Raw genomic sequence first — 22,278 nt, forward strand, 5'->3', positions numbered from 1 at the left:
GTTTTTTTTAAATAAAGTCACTGCCTAGAGAATGACAGAGATGTGGTTTTGGGCTTCCCACTGCTTGACTGTATTAGTCCAACACAAAAAATGGCTTTCTTTGGCTAGGATTCTCAGAGAACAAGAAAGCCAGTTCTCTGCAAGAAGCGGTCTAAAACCAAAACCAAACACCCTAAAACCAAAGTTTCAGAAGAAGGAATTTCTCTTGCCTGTTGTGAGCCTCCGGCTCTAAGAACAGGGTACGCTGGCCTGCCATGCTCTCTGAAGCTGGGACATTTTACTGTTCCCCAGAGAAGTGAATCCACTATTTTTATGCAGTCAGACAGCACTTCTCATTTGGCTGCCACCAACTCTGGAATTGTGGGCATTTAGCTGTGGTCTTTTATCTGCTCGGAAGATGTTAACCCTCTTAGTGCCAACAACAGAGTTGGATGAATCATCCTGTGGCAACTACATACATGTGTTTTTATTTTATTTGTATTTAGCCTTATTAAGGTCACATCTCCTCCAAGAAGTCTTTCCTGATTTTGCCCTCATTTCTCAATCTCCCTCTCCCTTCAGTGTTGCCTATGCACTTGGATCTGTACCCTGTGGGCATTAAGTATTCACCCCACTCTCAGCCCCATAGAACTGAGGTAACATGACTGTATGTTGTTTATATTAATGATTGTCTCCCCGTCTAGACAGTAAGCTTTTTGTGGACAGGGAACAGAGCTATCAAATCTGTTGTACTGTACTCTCACAAGTATTCACTACCATGCTTAGCACACAGTAAGCACTCAATAAATGCCATTGATCGATTTATTGAGTGATTGACTTAGAGAGCTTGTTTTTGAGGAAAACTAGTAGACTTTCAGTTTTCTTTATATCCTGCCTAGTGTCACATTCTGGATTTTTTTTAAGGAAAGTGTTAGGGGTTTTTTTATTTTTTATTTTGTGAAGAAAAATTGCTTTTAGGGGAAGGGGGAAATTTCTTCAGACTTCATCTTCAACTTCTTCCCCATCCCTCTACCCCTCATTCATTCAACTGTACTTATTGAGTGCTTACTCTGTGTAGAGAACTGTACTGGGTGCTTGGGATAGTACGATACAGCACCAAAGAGAGGCAATCCTGCCCACAACAAGCTCACAGGCTAGAGGCAGGAAGACAGACATCAGTACAAATAAATAGAAATCAAAGTAAACAAATTAAATTACAGATATATATATATAAGTGCTCTGGGGTGGGGAAAGAGGGGAAGAGCAAAGAGAGCAAGTCAGGGTGACCCAGAAGGGAGTGGGAGATGAGAAAAAGTGGGGTTTATTCTGGGAAGATCTCTTCGAGGAACTGTGCCTTCAGTAAGGTTTTGAAGGTGGGGAAAGTAATTGTCTGGTGGATTTGAGGAGAGAGGGCATTCCAGGCCAAAGGTAGGACATGGGCAAGGGGTCAGGAGTGAGACAGATGAAAATGAGGCACAGTGAGATGGTTAGCACCACAGGAACCTAGGGTACAGGCTGGGTTCAATCAATCAATCTATCAATAAATAAATATGATTGAATGAATGAATGGGTTGTAAAAGAAGATAAGTGAGGTGAGGTAGGAGAAGGAGAGGTGATGGAGTGCTTTAAAGCCAGTGGTGAGGAATTTTTGTTTTATATAGAGGTGGATAAGCAATCACTGGGGATTTTTGAGGAGGGGGGTGACATGTCCTGAACGTTTGTATATAAAGATGATCCGGGCAGCAGAGTGAATTGTGGACTGGAGTGAGGAGAGGCAGGAAGTTGGGAGGTCAGAAAGGAGGCTAATTCAGTAACCTAGGTGGTATAGGATGAGTGATCACATTAACATGGTAGTAGTTGGGATGGAGAGGAAAGGGAGGATTTTAGCAAAATTGTGAAGGTGAGACCTAAAGGATTTGGTGACGGATTGAATATGTGGGTTGAATGAGATAGCGGAGTCAAGGATAACTCTAAGGTTATGGGCTCGTGAGATGTTAAGGATGGTGGTGCCATCTAAAGTGATGGGAAAGTCCGGGAGAGGACCGGGTTTGGGTGGGAAGATAAGGAGCTCTGTTTTGTACATGTTAAATTTGAGGTGACGGAAGGACATCCAAGTAGAGTTGTCTTGAAGGCAGGAGGAGATGAGAGCCTGGAGAGAGGGAGAGAGATCAGGGGAGAAGATGTAGTTACCTCCCATATGTAAGAAGCCCATGAAGGTAAGGTCAAATTCACCTTTGATAATGAATGCTAACCTCAGTCAACCATTGGAACATGGAAGATAAGATTAATGAATCAATAATATTTAATGAGGATTTTTTTCTGTTAGCAGACAAATGGAGGAGCTGGGATTAGAACCCATGACCTTTTGACTCCCAGGCCCGTGCTCCATCCACCACACTGTGTTTCAATATTGTAGCGATTTCAGATCTTGGCTGTCTGCCTGTGGTAAAGGCTCATGAAGAAGTCGGGGAGATAAGTGTCCTGGGGAGCCAGGAGCAGGAGTTCTGTGGCCATAGTCTTCCTGCAGCCAGCCCTGGAATGGGATGGTAGGGAGTCCATGAAGGCATTTACACCTTTGCTCTAAGACTGGGATTCAGCCATAGAGCAGTGCCAGTAAGAGAGTAGCAGAAAACTGGGAGGCAGTGAGTAGAATGCCCCCATCCTGTGGCAGAAAAAGAGATATGAAGGGCCTTACATCTAGTGGAGGCTGACTGTGGTCCGGGCATTCCTAAAGTGACTTAGTGGGTTCTTTCAGCCACGGTTTAGTGGTAAAACCCCCAAGTAATATCACAGACTCTTCAGGGGGCTATAGTGTGGAGGGATGAGAGATGGATTAGGGAAGGGTTCCTAGAGGAGATGTGATTTCAGAAGGACTTTGAAGAATCGCAGAGTCGTGTTCTGCCAGATGTGAAGAGGAGGGAGTTCCTGGCAGAAGGAAAGGCACCAGTAAGAAATCGGTGGCAAAAGAGATGAGAACGAGGCAGAGAGAGTAGGTCGATATGAGTGGAGAGAAGTGTTCAAGCTGTGGTGTAGAGGGAGTGAAGTGGGGATCCGGGCCATTAAGCAGATGGGCAGCCTTTTTCTGATCCAGACTGAGGGTTGTTCGAGCTGGGAGAATAATGTAGTGTTTTGATCTGAAAGTTGGTGAGGTAACAAAAAATGATCTCTAGAATGCAAAAGGGGAGAATGTTCAGCAAAGAGGGCAGATTTGGGGAGTGAAAACATCATCCTAAAGATATCTATAGAAAAGAGTGCACATTTATTATACATGTGGTAGGGCATGTATAGAGGCTGATGCAAACACAGGCACAGCACTATTCTTTCTAGACATCTGTGGGCAAAAAAGCCAATGAAAGAATCTGAAATGCCAGTAGTTTACATGAACTTGTAAAATATTAATTAACCAAAAATAAAAGCACCTAGAATTGTGCAGCGGAGAAGAAACAGCTTTATTTGTTCTGCTAGGTAAGTTGAACTGCAGTCATTCCAGGACTGATTTTCAGTGACTGACCCTAGGAAAATAATTATTTTCCTATCAAATGAGTAATTCTATATAGATTGAGGGGCCCGTGAAATGACCAGAGGCAGCAGTAATAAGGGAACAGAGCCCAGGAAGGAAACCTGGCAATGTTGACATTCACCTTGGAGGCAAGGAGAGCTACAGTGAGAGGCAGAAGGACCCTCTGTCAACCCCAGCCACGGGAATCCCCCTATCCCCACAGATTTTAAAGGGGTCTGGGCTAGGAGGGGATGCAGAAAGGATACCACAGTCATGCCTCATGCAATAACTCCAGAGCATAATAATAGCTGTGATATTTGTTAAGAAACTTATTATGTGCCAAACACTGTACTAAGCACTGGGGTAGATGCCAAATGGTTGGATTGGAAGCAGTCACTGACCTATATGAGACTCACAGTTTCTGGTGGCCAGGAAAGAGAGATATTTAATCCCCATTTTTACACATGAGGAAACTGAGGCACAGAGAAGCTAAATGACTTGACCTTACCGTCTTGTCTACAGTCTGACATTGAGCACACAATGGCTGTCTTGAGAGGTAGCGTGAAGCTACTATGACTATATGGATTATGATTCGCCATGATTGTTTTCCAAGAGCCTTTTACAAAGTGACCATTCCCTTTCTCAAGTCTTCTAAGGCTCTATTTCATCACTGCTAGCAAAGAGGGATTGTGTGGGGAGAGGAAGCAGGGTGGATCAGGGCCCTGCCTGGGTTTTTCAAGAAAAATTGACAGCAAGCAACAGAAATGCTGACAGAAAGGTTCTCCGGGGCCATTTTGTAAACTATAAGCTCCTGGTGGGCCGGGATCATATCTACTAGAAATGATATTATATATCCCCTTCTAGACTGTGAGCCCATTGTGGGCAGAGATTGTCTCTATTTGTTGCCGAATGGTACTTCCCAAGTGCTTAGTACGGTGCTCTGCACACAGTAAGCGCTCAATAAGTATGATTGAACGAATGAAAGAATACTAACTCTACTGTTTTGTACTTTCCCAAGAGAATTAGTACAGTGATGTCACACAGGAAACACTAAATACATAGCATTAATTGATTGGTTTCTGTGAGAGAGTGATTTGGCTCAAACCAAGCCCTTCATTCTTCCATCCGAACTGCACTCCCTCCCCCACCCTGCACCTCCAGCAGTTTCTGATATCCTTTTCCCCCGAGTTTTTGCATTTTCTATCGGGGGAGCTGGGAATCAAACTGCTTGCTGCCATTAGAAGAAAGATAACAGTGGATGCTGAGGGTCCACTATACAGACCTTCCCTGGTTCAAAGTAAGAAGGGCAATTTCACTGGTGCAGGGGACTCAACCAACACATTTTTCCACCAATTAGATCTGGCTTAGGCTTGGCAAGCACTCAAAAGGTAGATATGCCCACCAGTCGAATCCTGCCTTGGGGAACCAATCAGAGGAGGAGCAGTTCCTGAACCAATGCTTTCATTAGGTGTATCCTAGCAACAAAGGTTCCTGGAAGACTAGCTTATTTCAGATGCCATCTACATAATGTTGCAAGAGGTGGCCATGTTTCTAAGTGCCAAATTCCCTCTCAGCAGGGCAGTGGGAGAGAGGATGGAAAGGGAGAGGAGGCAAAAGTTTTCTCTAACCTGGGGTCCAGGGTCTGTAGTTCCACTAGCTCTTGCAAAAATCCATCCAAGTACATGTTCATTCATTCATTCATCGATCATATTTACTGAGCACTTACTGTATGCAGAGAACTGTACTAAGCATGTGAAAAATACATTTCAGCAGTAAAGAGAGACAATCCCTGCCCACACGGGGCTTACAGTCTAGAAAGGGGAAGATAGACATAAAAACAAGTAAACAGACATCAATATAAATAAATAGAATTGTAGACATGTGAAGTGTCTTTACTCCCTGCAATCAGTGATTCCTGAAAGTGCCCTCAGGAGTTTGTTGAGACTGAGACACAGTTCAATATCTTGGAATGCACATGCCTTGGTAGACACCATGGTTTTCATTATCCATGTGCCACCATTTCTGCTGGCACAATACCTTATGTGCTTCTCTGGTCAAAACTTTCACTGCTGATGGCATTGCTGCAGCAGGCAAAACCAGGGTGACAACCCAGGTTTCCTAATTCCCAGACAAATGCTCTTTTCACTGGCCCTACTGGGGCAAGATAAGTGAAAGAGAGAAAGGGAGTGAGAGTGCATCGTCTTCTTAGTGCTGAAAACTAGAACATTACCAAGAGAAGCAGCATGGATTAGTCGATAGAGCAAGGGTCTGGGAGCTCAGAAGGATCTGGGTTTTAATCCCAGCTCCACCACATGTCTGCTGTGTGACCTTGGACAAGCTGCTTAACTTCTCTGGGCCTCAGTTACCTCTTCTGTAAAGTGGGGATTAAGAGTGTGAGCCCCATGTAGGACAGGGATTATGTCCAACCTGATTGACTTCTATCTACCCCGATGCTTAGAACAGTAGTTGGCACATAGTAAGCGCTTAACAAGTACCATTATTGTTAATAATAACAATGGAACACCAACCATATCTTTAAGTATCACTGAAGGCAGCCTGCAAGCATTCCTGGGAAGGAATGTTTGAGAGAATCATTTTTATAAAAAGTCAACAGAAACACAAATAGGTAAGTCTTTTATCTTGCCTTAAGCTGTTCAAGTTCAGGCACGACACTGGAATCATTTAGGATTGCCATGACGTGGGAAAGTGAATGAAAGATTCTCAACTTTTTTCTTTCCTTTCTAACAGGGTATTAGTGTTGAAGTTGATCCTCCAACAGGTAGAGGAGGAAATATCCAACCTTCTCAGAACATTTCTTTGAATCCTTCTCCGGTTCATCCATCAGAATCTTGGCTTTAGCTCTCCAGATTACTTCTTATTTGTTCTTTTGTACTCAGGTACAGACTTTGTGCTTTTATACACATACGCACTCAGATTTGGTGGGAACATGAACGATCCCTAAGATAAGGAACTGGAGTTTCTGAAAAGCAAGAAATAACATCCCAAGCCCTTAGAGTAGAAAACAAAATCAAAAGTCCCTAATCTTCCTCTGGAATATAAGATCCTTGTGGACCGGGAATATGTCTACCAACTCTTTTATATTGTGTTCTCTCAAGCACTTAGTACAGTATTCTTGCCACAGGAAGTGTTCAATAAATATGATTGATTGATTATAATTTTGTGCTTGTGAAAAGACAATTGTGGATCCCCAGAGTAGGTTATAACTGGACTGAAATATTTAAGGAAGACTGCCTCCTGAGAGTTTTTATTTTCTGAGTGCTGGACATCAATTTAAATCCGTGAATAATGAATTTCCTAATGAGGGATGGAAATGTGTGTGTGTGTGTGTGTACGGCAGAGTAGTATGATTGTAATAAGGAGAATATTTGTCACAGCAAGCTATTTCTTGCTGATATATGAAGTAATCATTTCTGTAAAAACGAATCTAGTGCTCTGTTTTTCAGATCAGACAAACCCAGGAGTTACACTCTCTTCCCCCTTTTTATTCCTTCTTTCAGTTTAAATTTGTTTTCAAGAGCATTTAATGCAGTTGTCTTTCCCCCCACAGTTTGTACTGTTACTCATCCCTCCGATGCGTAATTGAGAAGTGGCCGGTTACACCCATGAGATTGCAGGCTTTGTGATTCATTCTTCACAGGAGTACAATGTTTGTATGAGGAAAACTAGATTTATGTGAAAAGGATGTAGAATTTTTTTTAATAACCTTCATCCTGGGTTTGGGCAAGCCTGGCAGGCAGCATTTCCATGCATTCAAGCTGCAGATTACAGCTCCTTGATACTGTTCAGATGTCACATGCCTTCCCTCTGTCAGGTGACTTTGAACAAGAGTATTTACAGTGGGTTTCGGCTTGAAAGGTGAAGATCTCCATGGCACTGAAAGGAATGTTTTGAAGCCTCCATTTGGTGAGATTCATTTCCTGTGGTGAATTTGGACTTACAACTATTTTCATGACATTGTTGAACATTTCATTGTTATTGTGATAAATTGAACTTTGTGCTGTGATATTTTGCTGAATTTTCCTCGGTTTATCAACCTCTATCTCCCACTTCCCTCGTTATCAGAGTGCTTGACATGGTGTCTAGGGGAAAATAAGAATTTTCTTTCCCAGTGAGTCTCTAAGACTATGACCGGCAGCCAGCTTTCCTGATGGTGGCTAGACTTTATCCAGTGCTCTATACCCAGTAAGGGCTCAATAAATCCCATTGATTATTAGGCTGGCCCAGTCTCTGGAGGTCAGGGTGGACCTTGAGTTCACATCGAGTTCTGTGGATACAGAACACAGAAGTATCTAGAATGAGAAAAAAACAGAGGGACTCTCCCAAGCGCTTAGTACAGTACTCTGCACATAGTAAGTGCTCGATGAATACAAGTACACGAATATACAAGATAGGCATATAGTACAAGACAGAAGCTCAGAGAATAAAAGACATGTTAGTGAACTATCGCATCATTTATCCCTACTGTACTCATAATAATTGAGGTCTGAAGCACTTACTTGGTGCCAAGCACCTTACTAAGCACTGGGATTGATAGAAGGCAATCAGGTCTCACGTGGGTTTCACAATCTAAGTAGGATGGTACAACAGGTGTTGAATCCTCATTCTGCAGCTGAACCAAGTGAGGGACTGAGAAGTGAAGTTACTTGCCCCAGGTCACTCAGTAGACAAGTGGCAGAGTCAGGATTAGAACCCAAGTCCTCTGACTTTCAGGCCCATGCTCTTTACACTAAGTCATGCTGCTTCTTGTATAGGGAGAGAGAACCATCTGCTTTAAATCACTCACTTAGCTCCCCATATCCTACTTATCCTCACTCCTCTCCCACTACCCAATCAGTACACTTTGCTCCTCTAATGCCTACCCCTTCACTGTACCTCCATCTCATCTATCTCACCTCCTATCTCTTGCTCACAACCTCCCCCTGGCCTGGGACTTCCTCCCTTTTAATAGCCAACAGAGAACCACTCTCCCCATTTTAAAAAAACCCTACTAAAATCATATTTCCTCCAAGAAGCCTTCCCTGACTAATCTCTCATATCCCCACCCTGTTTGTTTTCTCTGCCATGCTGCCTATGCAGTTGGGTTGGAACTCCTTAATCCATCATTTGTATTTATTGAATGTTTACTGTGGGCAGAGCACTGTATTAAGTGCTTCGATAGTCACCCCTTCCCCAGCCCCACAGCAGTTTTGAACTGTTTATTGTTTTACTGTACTCTCCCAAGTGTATAGTACAGTGCTCTGCACACAGTAAATGCTCAAATACTATTGAATGAATGAATATCCTCATAGTCTATAATTTATTTTAGTGTCTGTCTCCCCTACTAGACTGCATGCTTGAGGGCAGGGGTATTATTATATATGTTATTATTGTATTATATAATTGTATTATGTGTATTATTATTGTATTATGCTCCCCCAAGCATTAAGAACAGTGCTGTATATACAGAAAGCACTCAATAAATACGATCGATTGCTTGAATACACAAGACATCAGGTTGGAGAGTGGGAGAATGGGGAAATTGCTTTTGCTTGTTTGCTAATGTGGACAGAATGTTGACTCTTTCCTGTGCTTATCCATTTTCTCATCTCAGCACTTCTGCTAGGGTTTAAAACACTGCTGTTTTTCTGTGTAACTGCAGAGAGAGAGGAGGAGAAGAGTCAGGGTGTTTCTGCTTGGTGCAGTCACTATAGAGTGGGGAGGGGTCAAAACTGGGCAACTGGTCTGTTATTGCTGAATTTTTATGCTGAATTTTCCAATTATTTCTCTCCCTGGGTATCTGTCGCCTTAGGTTATGAGTCCTCTGTGGGCAAAAAGGCAGGAACCCCTTATTCATTCATTCATTCATTCATTCATTCATTCATTCATTCATTCATTCCTTAAATCATATTTCTTGAGCCCTTACTTTGCCAGGTTCATGTTTCAGGGATTTGCACAAATTCATGGAGCCCTGTGAGCTAATACTCAATAAAGGGAGTAAGAGAATAATAATGATGATAATAAAGATGGTATTTTTTTAAGCACTTACTATATGCCAAGCAACATTTCCTGCCTAACCCCCACCTTCCTCCTCAGATCACCTCATCAGCCACCTTTGTGCTCACCTGATTATTTTGTCATGGGTAATATATTTTCATATAATAATTAATAATCATCATTAGGATATTTATTAAGCACTGTTCTTAGATCTGTGATAGATGCTAATCTATCTGTCCCACATGGGGATCACAGTCTAAGAAGGAAGGAGAAGAGTTCATGAATCTCCATTTTACAATTGAAGAAACTGAGGCACAGAGAAATGACTTGTCCAGGATCATACACAGCAAGGAAGTGGGGGAGTCAGATTTAGAACCCAGGTCCTCTGATTCCCAAGCCGGTGTGCTTTCCACTAAGTCAAAGCTGCTTTCCTTCTCCACTTATTTATCCCTTATTTAATTATATATTTATGTAGCCATTACTTTGTTTCTATGATACATAGCTACATATTTTTCAGTGGTATTTGTTAAGTGCTTACCACATGCCAGGCACTGTTCTAGGTTCTGGGGTAGATGCAAGCTAATCAGGTTGGACACAGTCCATGTACCACCTGGGGCTTATTGCCTTAATTGCCATTTTGCAGATTAGGTAATTGAGGTTTAAGAGAAGTGATCACACAGATTAGACAGAGGTTAAGTGGCAGAGTAGGGGGTTAGAACTCAGATCCTTCTGATTTCCAGGCCTGTGCTCTATCCACTAGGTTACATTGCCATATTTGATCTATGCTCTTTTACCTAACATACTTTTGGACATGTGTGTCTTTTGATTTCCCCCATTAGATTATAAATTCATCAAGGGTGGAAACCAAGAGTCTTATCTGTGTAGTGTGTTCTCAAGGATTTAGTTCAGGGCCAAACATTAAATAGATATAAATAAAAACCAATGAGTATGGTCACTATGATGATCACAATGACATTCCATTCCACCACGGAGTTTACAATCCAGCAGAGAGGACAAACACATTTAACACCTTTGGATCTGTTCCCACTGAACACTTGATATTCCCCCCAGCCTCAGACCCAAGGAACTGATTTACATATCCATAATTTATTTATACTACTGCCTGTTTACCCCTCTAGACTGTAAATCCTTGTGGGCAGGAATTGAGTCTGCCAATTACATTGAATTGTATTCTCCCAAGCACTTAGTACAGAACTCTGCACACAATAAGTATTCCATAAATACCATGGGTTGATTGACTTATTGAAGTACCATTAAAAAGATGCTTGTTACTCATGTGAGTCTATAGAGTTGTTCCTTGCACTTGAAGAAGATTCTACAGTTAGTGAAAATTACCTATGGTTGCATGAACAAGACTGAAAAGGCCTAAGAGGAATTGTGTTCCCAGCTGTATTATGCACACAAAAGATCGCACCATATTGTCATGTTTGATGTTTGTGGTGCCTTGCACTGTTTTTGCTTTTACCAACCTGAATGATTTTTATGATGTTTGCTAAGCCCTTACCATACTCCAGGCACTGTACTAACCACTGGGGCAGATTCAAACTGATCAAGTTGATCACAGTCCCTGTCCCATGTGAAGCTCACAGTCTTAATCCCCATTTTATGAATGAGGTAACTGAGGCCCAGAAAAGTGAAGTGATTTGGCCAAAGTCTCACAGCAGTGAGGTCTCAAGGTCTCAAGGTCTCCCAGTGGCGGATCTGGGTTTAGAATCCAGGGCCTTCTGACTCCCAGGGTCATGCTCTATCCATTAGGCCACACTGTTTCTCTTCTTATATATCAACCACCCCAGGCTTAGTACTTTGGTTTGGCATATATTACACAGGCACTGAAAAAATACCAGAATCATCATTATTGTTATCATTTTTATTATCATTAACATTAGAAATAATAATGTGGCTGTTTTATAAAAACCTGTGTCTTTGTCGATCAAGGAAATCACTGGGGCACCAATCCAACAGTGATATTTTTTGAGCAGTTACTGCGAACAAAGCTCTCTATTAAATTTAAGTCCTCGGGTTCAGTAGTGTAGTACAGTGTTCAAGCGCTTAGTAATAATAATGATGATGATGGAATATGGTATTTGTTCAGCACTTACTATGTGCCAAGCACAATTTCTAAGTTCTGGGGTAGATATAAGGTAATCAGGTTGCCCCACCCGAGGCTCACAGACTTAATCCCCAATTTCCAGATGAGGTCAGTGAGGCACAGAGAAGTTGAGTGACTTGTCCAAAGTCACACCGCTGATAAGTGGCGGAGAGGGGATTAAAACCCACGACCTCTGACTCCCAAGCCCGAGCTCTTTCCGCTAAGCCACGCTGCTTCTTAGTACACTGCTCAAAAGCTTAATACAGTGTTCTGCGCAGAGGAAGTGCTCAGTAAATACAGTTGAATGAATTGAGTAGGGAGGCAAGACCTCTGCCCTCAGGGAAGTGCAGAAGGCTTATACCAGAGTGGTGGAAAGGAAGAGGTGGATCCCTGAAATATTCCACTTCAGCAGGACTAGGGAGATAACTGCAGTGAGGAGGAAATGCTAGAGAGAGTAAGAAGTTGAGGCTGGAGACATAAATTTGCAAATTACCTGCTTACAGTGGGAAGTTGAAGCCATACGAACTGACAAGAGAGTAACTGCAAAGGGAGACAGAGAACTTAGAACTGAGTCCTTAGGGACTTTTGCTAGTAGTGGAAAAATTGTGTAGTCTGTCTAGAGATGGAGTTGGCCTGGGATATTTATATAATTGCAATCTTGAAGGCAGTTCTGCATGTAAAATATAGCATTTTCAAGTAGGTCAGCACTTTGAAGTGCACCAGCTTAGGCATATGCTTTCAAGAAGACAAAATTTATAAAACAAGTCCACGCCGAAAAACAACTGGAGTTTTCAAAATCAGTTATCAATTTAGGAGTCGGCTATCACCAGTGAGGGTGGAAAGAGGTACGTTTAGGAGTCTATATAGACAGCACTTAGAACAGTGTTTGGCACATAGTAAGAGCTTAACAAATACCATCATTATTATTATTACAGACACACAGAATTATACTACTGAATGGAATGATATTTTATTTATCAGCATGTCAAGTTATTTTCTGAAAGCTTAAGTGTCTATCTGCTAGATGGTTCTAAAAACTTTGAGTCTCTTGGTGTAGTTCCAGTCATAGCATTTAGAACTTTTATTTCAAACCCGTAATAGCAAGCTTAAGTAATGTCTAAATATTTTGTTTCAAACCACAATATCCTATTTTCAGCGATGAACTATAAACCATCTTGCCCTGGTTCTGCTGATTTCTACAGTAGAATAGGCCATCTGTGGAACTCCTGTGGGCTACTTAGAACCTTGCCAGGTGCAGTGGGGTTTAAAGGCCAACTAGAAAAAGGGAATAAGATTTGAATTCTTGCATTTCAGGGCTTCTCTCTACCCTGAAACTGATTCGAGTGCAGGCATTTATAATAATTTCACTTTGGACATGAATTACTCGGTAACTTTTTAAAATACCTTATGTTAACTCTGACATATGATAATATGCAATTAAAGAAACATGATTTGTGTTAGCGTGCAGTTTGAGGAATCCAAATGCCAAATGCCATTTCAACTATTTGGCTGGTGTTGCTTTCTACTTTCCACATTTGATGTGTTTGTTACTCTTGGACAGAGATATTGACAGTAGGTTACAGAAACATCTGCTCCAAGTTTACGTTAATTTGTTTGGCTTGTTGTCCGACTTTCTTTCCCAAATTAGAATGATGAAAAAAGATGATTTACAGTTATAAAATATGTAAACTCTAAAAAAAACTCACAGATGTATAGAAGACTTTGTGTTTTATCAGAATGGAAATGTACTAACAGGGAGACATGACAGACAGTTCTTTTTGCTCCAGATCTGAACCATAGGCAGATTTTGCTTATTTCTACTAAAATAATCGTTAGCAAATACCAGATTACAGGCATAAAGAGAGACTACCTCAAAAGTCAGGCATTTCAACAGAAGCAAATGTTGGGGGGTGAATGGGAAATTTAACTTTTCTCTAGTTTCCTCAAATTGCTCTCTCCATAATTTTGTTGCATATTGACATAAATTTCCCTTCCTCATTCTTCCTTCTAAAACAGGGAAGCCTTCCCTGAGTAAGATCCCATCCCCTAATCCTAACCATCTTCCTAATGATGTTGCCTATGCACTTAATTCCACCCCCTGAGCACTTAGTTACAGACCCCAGCCCCACCCACAGCAGTTATGTAGCATGTCTTTATACCCAGTTGCTTCCCCTCCCTGTAATTCATTTTAATATCTGCCTCCCTCAGGAGACTTGAACGCAGAGATCGGATCCACCAACTCGAATTCTTTTAGATTGTGAGGCCAATCGCAGATAGAGACCATGTTTAATTCCTAACTGTGTATTTTCTCCCAGCGCTTAGTACAGTGCTTTTCACAAAGAAAGTGTTTAATAAATACTATTATTATTATTACTACTTTATTGTATTCTACTCTCCCAGCTCTGCACACCTTAAGTGCTCAATAAATACCATTGACTGATAGAATTAACTGATAACATCTAAAAGCATCTGTTTGTAATAGAGGTTCTAAACAAAATAACCCCCAGTCATCAGGTTGTGTTTTTACCAAGTAGCTCTTACATAGCACGACATGAATATTGTCTAAAAATAATAGCAGTTCACCATGATGCAAAATATCTGCTTCAGCCTCCTCCCAGACCACCCTTCCTCTAGCCTCTCCCCCCTCCATTCCATAGTTCGGGTTCCCTGAAGGATTATCGTCATTTTGAGCTCCAACGTGTTTATCTATTTAGGTCCTCCAAGATGAGCAGATAAGTTATTGCAGTATCTCACCACCTCACCCACTGTCCAGATGATTTAAACTTTGTTAGTTACTGACACTGTGACAAGAGGATGGAGCTGGAGAATGGGAGGTGGGACAGTCCAGAGCCCATCTTCTTTTCGTAGTGGATAAAACATGAGCCTGGGAGTCAGAAGGTCATGGGTTCTGCTACTTGTCTCCTGTGTGACCTTGGACAAATCACTTCACTTCTCTGGGACTCAGTTACCTCATCTGTAAAATGGGGATTGAGACTATGAGCCACACATGGGAACGGGACTGTGTCCAACCTGACACAGCACTTGTTCAGCACTTACTCTGTGTTGGGCACTGTACTAAGTGCTGGGTTGTATACAAGCAAAAGTGCTGAACAATTACCAAAACTATTATTATTATTCTTAGCCCTCCTGCAGTGGTGTCTCTGTCACATCCACCTTTACGAGCCTTCCCGGAATTCTTCTCCCCACCCCACCCCCTTCCTTCTCCTTCTCCTCTGTGTCCCCTGGAGTTTGGGGGTTATGGAGGGGGAAAGCCCCAGATGGGCACGACCTCTCCCAAGGAGCAGGGACAGACCCACCTTAGGTTTCCTTCCCAACCCTGAGGACTGTGAGGCAATGTTACCCTCAGATGGGGGACAGTGGCAGTGCTATAAGTTGGAAAATGGTGTCATGAGGCTCAGGGGGCGAGGGAAGTGGAAACAGGTATGATGCTCCTCCGAGGAACCAGGATGCAGTGGAATGAAGATTCTGGGGACAGTAGAAGTGAAAAACACAACCCTCCCTGAGGAGCCAGGATGCTGCATTGTGAGGCTGGGAGGAGATGAATGTGGTCGGGCAATGGAATTGGGGACAGGGAAGGATACCGAATCGGATTTTTCAGAAATATTCTCCCTGTCTCTCTCTTGGTGTCTGTGTCTCAGAAAGATTTAACTGCATGGAAGATTGCAGAGATCTCCCGATCGACCAGGGAGAAATACAAGAACCTAACAGGGGACTCGGCTCATGAGCAAGTCATGAATCAACCTCTTCAAATGAGTGTGAGACAATCAGATAGGGGCTCCCAGGGACAGCTGTAATCGAATCAAACAGACTTTGGCAATCCTCATGTGTTTCATGTAACCCATACTGCACTATGCTGCCCAGATCATTTTTCTAAAATTTTGCTTCATGCATGTCCCCCACTCCTCCAAATCCTCCAACAGTCATCCACTCCTCTCTTCATTGACCAGATTCTCTTTACCACTGGCTTTAAAACACTCAATCAGGTCTCTCCCCCCCGTCTTATCTTCATTGTCCTCCCATTACAACAGAGTTCTCACATTAGCTCTTCTCACACCAACCCATTCACTGCACCTCAATCTCATTCCTCTCTGTCAACCTCTTGCTCTCCCCTCCCTTCCACCTGGAATTCCCTCCCCACTTCACATCCACCAGACCACTCCTTTCACCACAGTAAACTCTAAATAAATACCATTGATTGATTGACTGATCGCTAGCAAAGCCCCTTTGAAATCATTTATCCTCTAGACGGCCTCTCTGGTTCTTCTCTCCTTTATGGGCATGGAACACGTCTGCATAACCTATGTGCTGTTTTCTCCCAAATGCTTAGTACAGTGCTCTGCACATAGTTAATGCTCAGGAAATACCAGTAAATACTCAGAAACAACTCGATGGCATAAAACAAAACCACTACATGTACTAGTACTTTTACGATTACAACTAGTTACATTAATTACGTCTACTACCTACTACTTCTATTACTACTAGAACATGTGCTGAGAGAAATGTTTTTCAAATTCCCCAAGTCCTTCTGACTTTTCCAGGCCTTTCCGCCTGCTTCCCACCCACACTGGACCAACCCCTAATCTCCCCACTTTTCCACCACCGCAGCCAAGCTTCTTGATTTTCCAGCCCTGGACTTGTCTTGTCTTATGACTTGTCGGGTTGTTTCCGACCCATAGCGACACTATGGACACATCTCTCCCAGAACGCCCCAGTCTCCATCTGCAATCATTCTGGTAGTGGATCCATGTTTGGTTTTGCTGTCTGTCTCCCCCTTTAAGACTGTGAGCCCGTGTTGTCTCTATCTGATGCCGAATTGTACATTCCAAGCGCTTAGTACAGTGCTCTGTACACAGTAAGTGCTCAGTAATTATGATTGAATGAATGAATGAACAGAGTTTTCTTGGTAAAAATATGGAAGTAGTTTACCACTGCCGCCTTTCACGCAGTAAACTGGAGTCTCCACCCTTGACTCTCTCCCATGCTGCTGCTGCCCAGCTTGGGTGATTTTTTGACTTGAAGCAGATTGCCTTCCATTCACTTGCCACTGGCCAAGCTAGGAATAGAATGGGTAGGCCTCTGCTTGACTCTCCCTCCCATAGCCAAGACTGGTAGAGTATTGGAAACTCTCCGGGTATGACCCTGAGTGGACAGCCCTGGACTAACCTCCTCATATTTTATTTTGGGGGCAAAGGTTAGACACCCACCCCCTGTCCCTCAACCCCTTTCACTAACCTTGAGTCCCTGGAGAATCATCTGAGCTAGTTAAAATGTTTGGAGGGTGGAGAATTAGACAGGGGCCCTGTTGCCATTTTATATATCTAGTTGAGCTGGCAAAATGACATGGTCTAAATTTGCTTTTTATGCTTAAATTAAAAATGCCAACTGAGCCAAAGAACTCCTATAAAAGCTATGGAAGACCGAGCCTAAAGTCTGCATTTTTCTTATTGATCCTTGTTCTGGCTCAGTGGAAGCACCACACTGGTAGGAACAACAAATCAAAAAATCAATGTTTGTGATTACACAAATATGGAAGAAAAATACTTCACTGAAACAGAAACATTGGGATAATGGGAGAGTGAAGAACACTCGCTTCAGGCTTTCAAAAGAAATAGTTACAGATTCATTTAAAACCAGAGTTGATAGTGCATTTTCCATTCCATTTACAAGTTTCCGTCTACACTTTAGATGCCATCTGAATAATTAAGTCGTGAATACAGAATGGCTGTTTACCAAAAAAGAACTCCTCAGCTCCAAAACTGGAAACAGCTTTTCAGGGTGTTTAAGGGAACAGAAGAGTTTGTGGGATGGAGAAGGTTAGGGGTAGGCAGGGAGTGGGAAGAGGGAAGTGGGGAAGAGGACAGGGAGGAAAGCAGTGGAGAGATTATCAAAAAACTCAATTTTGCCAGTGTACTTCCATTTTTAGATATTCTTGCACTCTGCAGTGGAGGTCAATACACCTGGATGTTTCCACAGCTACATTTTTTTTTTCCTTTGCCCACAAGGTTTTGTCTCCATTGTCCATTTCTATTTGAGGTGCAAGGAGAGATTCTAATTTTAAAGTCTTACTTCCAGATGTTTTCCAGATAGAAGAGAAGAAAGGCCCAGTCTGGGTAGTTTTTGTTTATAGAAAACATTCTTCCACCACAAGATGGAAAGTGGTTTTTGTGTCCATCCACAAAGCTTTTACCTCCACTGGCAATTAACTTTTTGGTACTTTGCCATCTAGGATTATATAAATTCAGAACAGAAGTTGAGAGAAGAATGTATCTTCCATTTCTCCATCATTGAGTCAGTGGTATTTATTGAGTGCTTACTCTGTGCAGAGCACTGTACAGTGCTTGAGGGAGTACAATACAACTAAGATGATAGACACATTCCCTGACCATAACAAACATGTCAGGTGCTCCAATATTATACAAATGGCAAAAAACCCCAAAACCTAATGTGAGGAAATTCTCCTGTCCACACCTTTCACTGGCATCCTGGGTCTGTTTATTCTTATGGAAATTTTTTTATGTTAGGGACAAATGGAATACAATTCTGCTGTGTGATCTTGGAAAGTCACTTCATTTCTCTCAACTGCAAAATGGGGATTCAATACTTGTTCTGTTTCCTCCTTAGACTATGGGCCCCATGTAGGGCGGATTATCTTTTATCTACCTCAGCTTTTAATACAGTGTTTGCCACTTAGTAAATACTTAACAGTTTTATTATTATTATTATTATTATTATTATTATCATATGATTCCATAGTCCCAGGAATCTATATATGCCCTCCTAATTCCAACAGTAAGTTAATTTCTAATTAATGACAAAAATCATTTCTTGCAACTACTGCTCACATACCCTGAATCTTTAAAGCAATAGATTCTCTAACATTCCTGTTTTGGTTTAATTCACTAACATAAACCATTGTTTGCCTAGGTGCAATGCCCTCTACAAACTGCTTGGGACAGTACAACAGAACATAATTTTTTTCCTTGTTCACAAGGCACTTACTTGGCTATATGATTTTTTAGAAAAATAATATTTTGGCAGTTGTTTTCCAGTGTTCTGATCTTTAATTTTTGTTTTTGCATTACTTTGTAATGTTTTCCCCTGCATCGTAACATGTCCAGTGGGTCTACAACCCTAATTGTATAAACAGCTTGGAAAAAGTGGGTGAAAGGTATACTGTGACAAATCAGGCTGGAATCACCTCATTTGTCTTTTCCCTAATAAGCATGTAGACAAATCCCATTAGGGTGGCTTGGTAATTAAAACGCAATGGTTAATCTGACTATCTGTTTAGTCTCTTCATCAACAACTATTGATTTTTCAAACAACTATTTAAGCATTTATATCCAGCCAGCCATGATCCAACTGGATTTTGTTAGTATAGACAATTATGGCAGATTTTAGTAAAATCAAGAGTAAATGAAAAAACATTTTGATATAACAACATATTACTTCATTGGCAGTCAGAAAATGGTCAATAAATGGCCCCTCAATTTTCCTTAATAGCTTTTTTTAAAATTGTGCTCGTGGTGGGGTTTTTTTTGTTGTTATTACTCTTTTTAGTATGTGCCAGGGATTGTACTAAGTGCTGGGGTAGATACAAGATAATCAGATCCCACATGGGATTCACAGTCTAAATAGGAGGGAGAACAGGTATTGAATCCCCATTTTGCAGATGAGAAAACTGAGGCCCATGGAAGTTAAGTGACTTGCCCAAGGTCACCCAGCCAGGCAAGTGGCAGAGCTGGGATGAGAACTCAGGTAACAATAATAATATTGTGGTATTTCTTAGGTACTTACTATGTGGTAGGCATTGTAATAAGCACTGGGGTGGATACAAGCAAATTGGGTTGGACACAGTGCCTGTCCCACGTGGGGCTCACAGTCTCAATGCCCATTTTGCAGATGAGGTAACAGGCACAGAGAAGTGAAGTGACTTCCCCAAGGTCACATAGCAGAGAAGTGGAAGAGGCGGGATTAGAACCCATGACCTTCTGACATCCAGTCCCAAGCTCTATCTACTACACCATGCTGCTTCTCAATTTTCAGTTGGATACTGACCATTATTTATGCCTATTTGAGGGCATTACATTTCCTGTAAGATCTGGTCAGTGGTAAACTGCCATCCTAGAAACACGCCCCTCTCCCAGTCCCCACACTGCTTAGAAAATTTAACTACTTAGAAAAGGTAGTTAAGGGCAAGAACCTAGGGATGATTGGTGGTTTGGTACCCAGAAGCTACAATGAAGGCCTGAAGTTAGTATTAGACCTAGACCTCTTGTGACACCTGTGCCTTTCAAGTTGATCGAAGTCAAATGAGTTGAATTCTAAGATTTTTATCAATTTTTTTTAAGATTTATCAGTATATTGTATCTTCTGTTGTGTTTCCAATAAGGTATAAACTATCTGAAATTTTAAGCATTTTGAACAAAATCATGACTTTATAGTTTATGGAGTGTACAAATGGTTGTCATTATCATTAAGTTATGAAATCCACTAAAGCTTTTAGAGTGCCTATTTCCTCAGACTCTCCAACACCTTTGTAGACACTAAATCTCCCACTACCCCCTCTAGTTCAATGATATTATTTTCTCGTGGGTCTATGAGGAGTGGAATGCAGATGAGCCATGTTAACTTCTTCAGGGAAGTGGGATAGTAGGCTCTTTTGGCTTCCCACAGATCTTGGGATGAGAATATTATACTGAAGGAATAAGCCAATCTTATGTTAATAACCTCTTCAAGTGTATTAAGGCACATACCAACTAGGGCAAGGGAGAAAATGTGAAGCAGCATGGCAGGTTAATCCCAGATCTCCCACTTGCCAGCTCTGTAACCTTGGGCAAGTCACTTCACATTTTTCTGTGCCTCAGTTACCTCATTTGTGAAATGGTGATTAAGACCGTGATCCTCATGTGGCATTGGAATGTGTCCAACCCGATTATTTTGTATCTACCCCAGTGGTTATTTCAGTGCCTGGAACATAGCGCTGAACAAATACCATAAAAAAATAAAAAATCTGTAGAGGGCAGCGTGCTTTCTAGTGTGGAGTTAAATTTCAATTTTCTCAGTTTCCCAGCTGAAGAAGATAACAATACCAGTCACTAACACCGAAATCTTTGCAAATCTCTGGTGAAAGATCATGCATTGCTAAATCTGACCCGTTAGACTTTGATGAAAAAGTTTCCATTATGAATTCTGAAATGAACATTTCCACTACGGCTGACATGCGATAATGCTGCAGATAACTTTGGAAGATGAATACCTCAGACTTGGGTTGAGCTGGTTATGGACTCAGTAGTTTTTACAACATGAAAATGCATATCAGTAGATTCAGGAGGAGTGTGAACAAATTGAAGAATTAGTAGATGGGAAGTTAAGGATGTAGAAGAAGCAAGTTTAGGGTATAAGATGGCCCATCCTTTACCTCAACGATGGATGTCCAGGAAGTTAATAATAATAATAATTGTGATATTTGTTAAGCACTTACTATGTGCAAAGCACTGGTCAATGAACCAGGGTAGATACAAGTTAATCAGGTTGGACACAGTCCCTGTCCCACATGGGGCTCACACTCTTATTCCCCATTTTACAGATGAGGTAACTGAGACCCAGAGAAGTGAAGTGACTTGTCCAAGGTCACGCAGCAGACAAGTGGAGGAGGTGGGATTAGAACCCAGGTCCTCCTGATTCTCAGGCCTGGGATCTTTCCACTATGACACTAGGTACCTCTAAGCACCCCATTGTCACTGTCGAAGACAACGGATGGACCATTGGTCGAACTCAGGAGTGGTAATGTCCACGACCTTATATTATTAATCAACAATTGTTTTGCAACTTGCAGCAGCAGTAGCAGTTCAGATAAGGGGTCCCCATTCCAGGGTTCAAATGCTTTCTTGAGGAGGAGGCAATATTTTTCATTCATTCATTCATTCAATTGTATTTATTGAGCACTTACTGTGAGGAGAGTACTGAACTAAGCACTTGGGAGAGTATGATGCAAGAATAAACACACATATTCCCTGCCCACAATGAGTTTACAGTCTAGAGTGTGGGAGACAGACATTAATATAAATACATAAATTAGAGATATGTACATAAGTGCTGTGGGGCTGGGAGGGGGAATGAACAAAGGGAGCAAGTCAGGGTGATGCAGAAGGGAGTGGGAGAAGAGGAAGGCGGAGGCTTAGTCAGGGAAGGCCTGATGTGCACTCCAGAAGGCTTTGAAGAAGCAGGGCGTAATTTTCTGTCGGTTTTGAGGAGGGAGGGAATTTTCCTATTCTACTGTCACCTTGATGACCTTCCAACCTCACTGCTATCTTCCCACACTGTTTCCCCGACCGCCCCCCAAACTTGTGTTAATCCAGAAAGTCAAACCCACCCCCTGCTCTGAGACAATGCTATAGCTCCAACTGCCCCTGGCATGGTTGTTTGACATGGAATAGAGTGAATGAGCTACAACTCCAAAACTATGGACTCTTCTTAAAATGACTTATTTATTTTTCTGGACACATAGGTGGCTCACCATCATCAGCAACTTCAGAAGCCTTCTGGGCTGGCATAATATGGACCGACCTGCACTTGCGGAGTTTGCAATCTATGGAATTTTAGCCATTTTGACCCGGAAGCCATAGCCCAACCTGTCATATTAATGGTTACTAGGTCCCAATAGACTGTG

The 22,278-nt window shown here is 41.9% G+C and overlaps 1 non-coding gene across 1 annotated transcript; it reads right to left on the reverse strand.

The window, feature by feature from the left end:
* Nucleotides 1-16,617: 16,617 nt before the first annotated feature.
* Nucleotides 16,618-16,755, reverse strand: LOC114816051. The gene has a single exon (XR_003763827.1). It is a non-coding gene; the product is annotated as a small nucleolar RNA SNORA7 (small nucleolar RNA).
* Between the last annotated feature and the right edge of the window lie 5,523 nt (nucleotides 16,756-22,278).

The sequence above is a fragment of the Ornithorhynchus anatinus genome, chromosome 1 (genome assembly GCF_004115215.2).
Source record: "Ornithorhynchus anatinus isolate Pmale09 chromosome 1, mOrnAna1.pri.v4, whole genome shotgun sequence".
In the NCBI taxonomy this organism is placed as follows: domain Eukaryota; kingdom Metazoa; phylum Chordata; class Mammalia; order Monotremata; family Ornithorhynchidae; genus Ornithorhynchus; species Ornithorhynchus anatinus.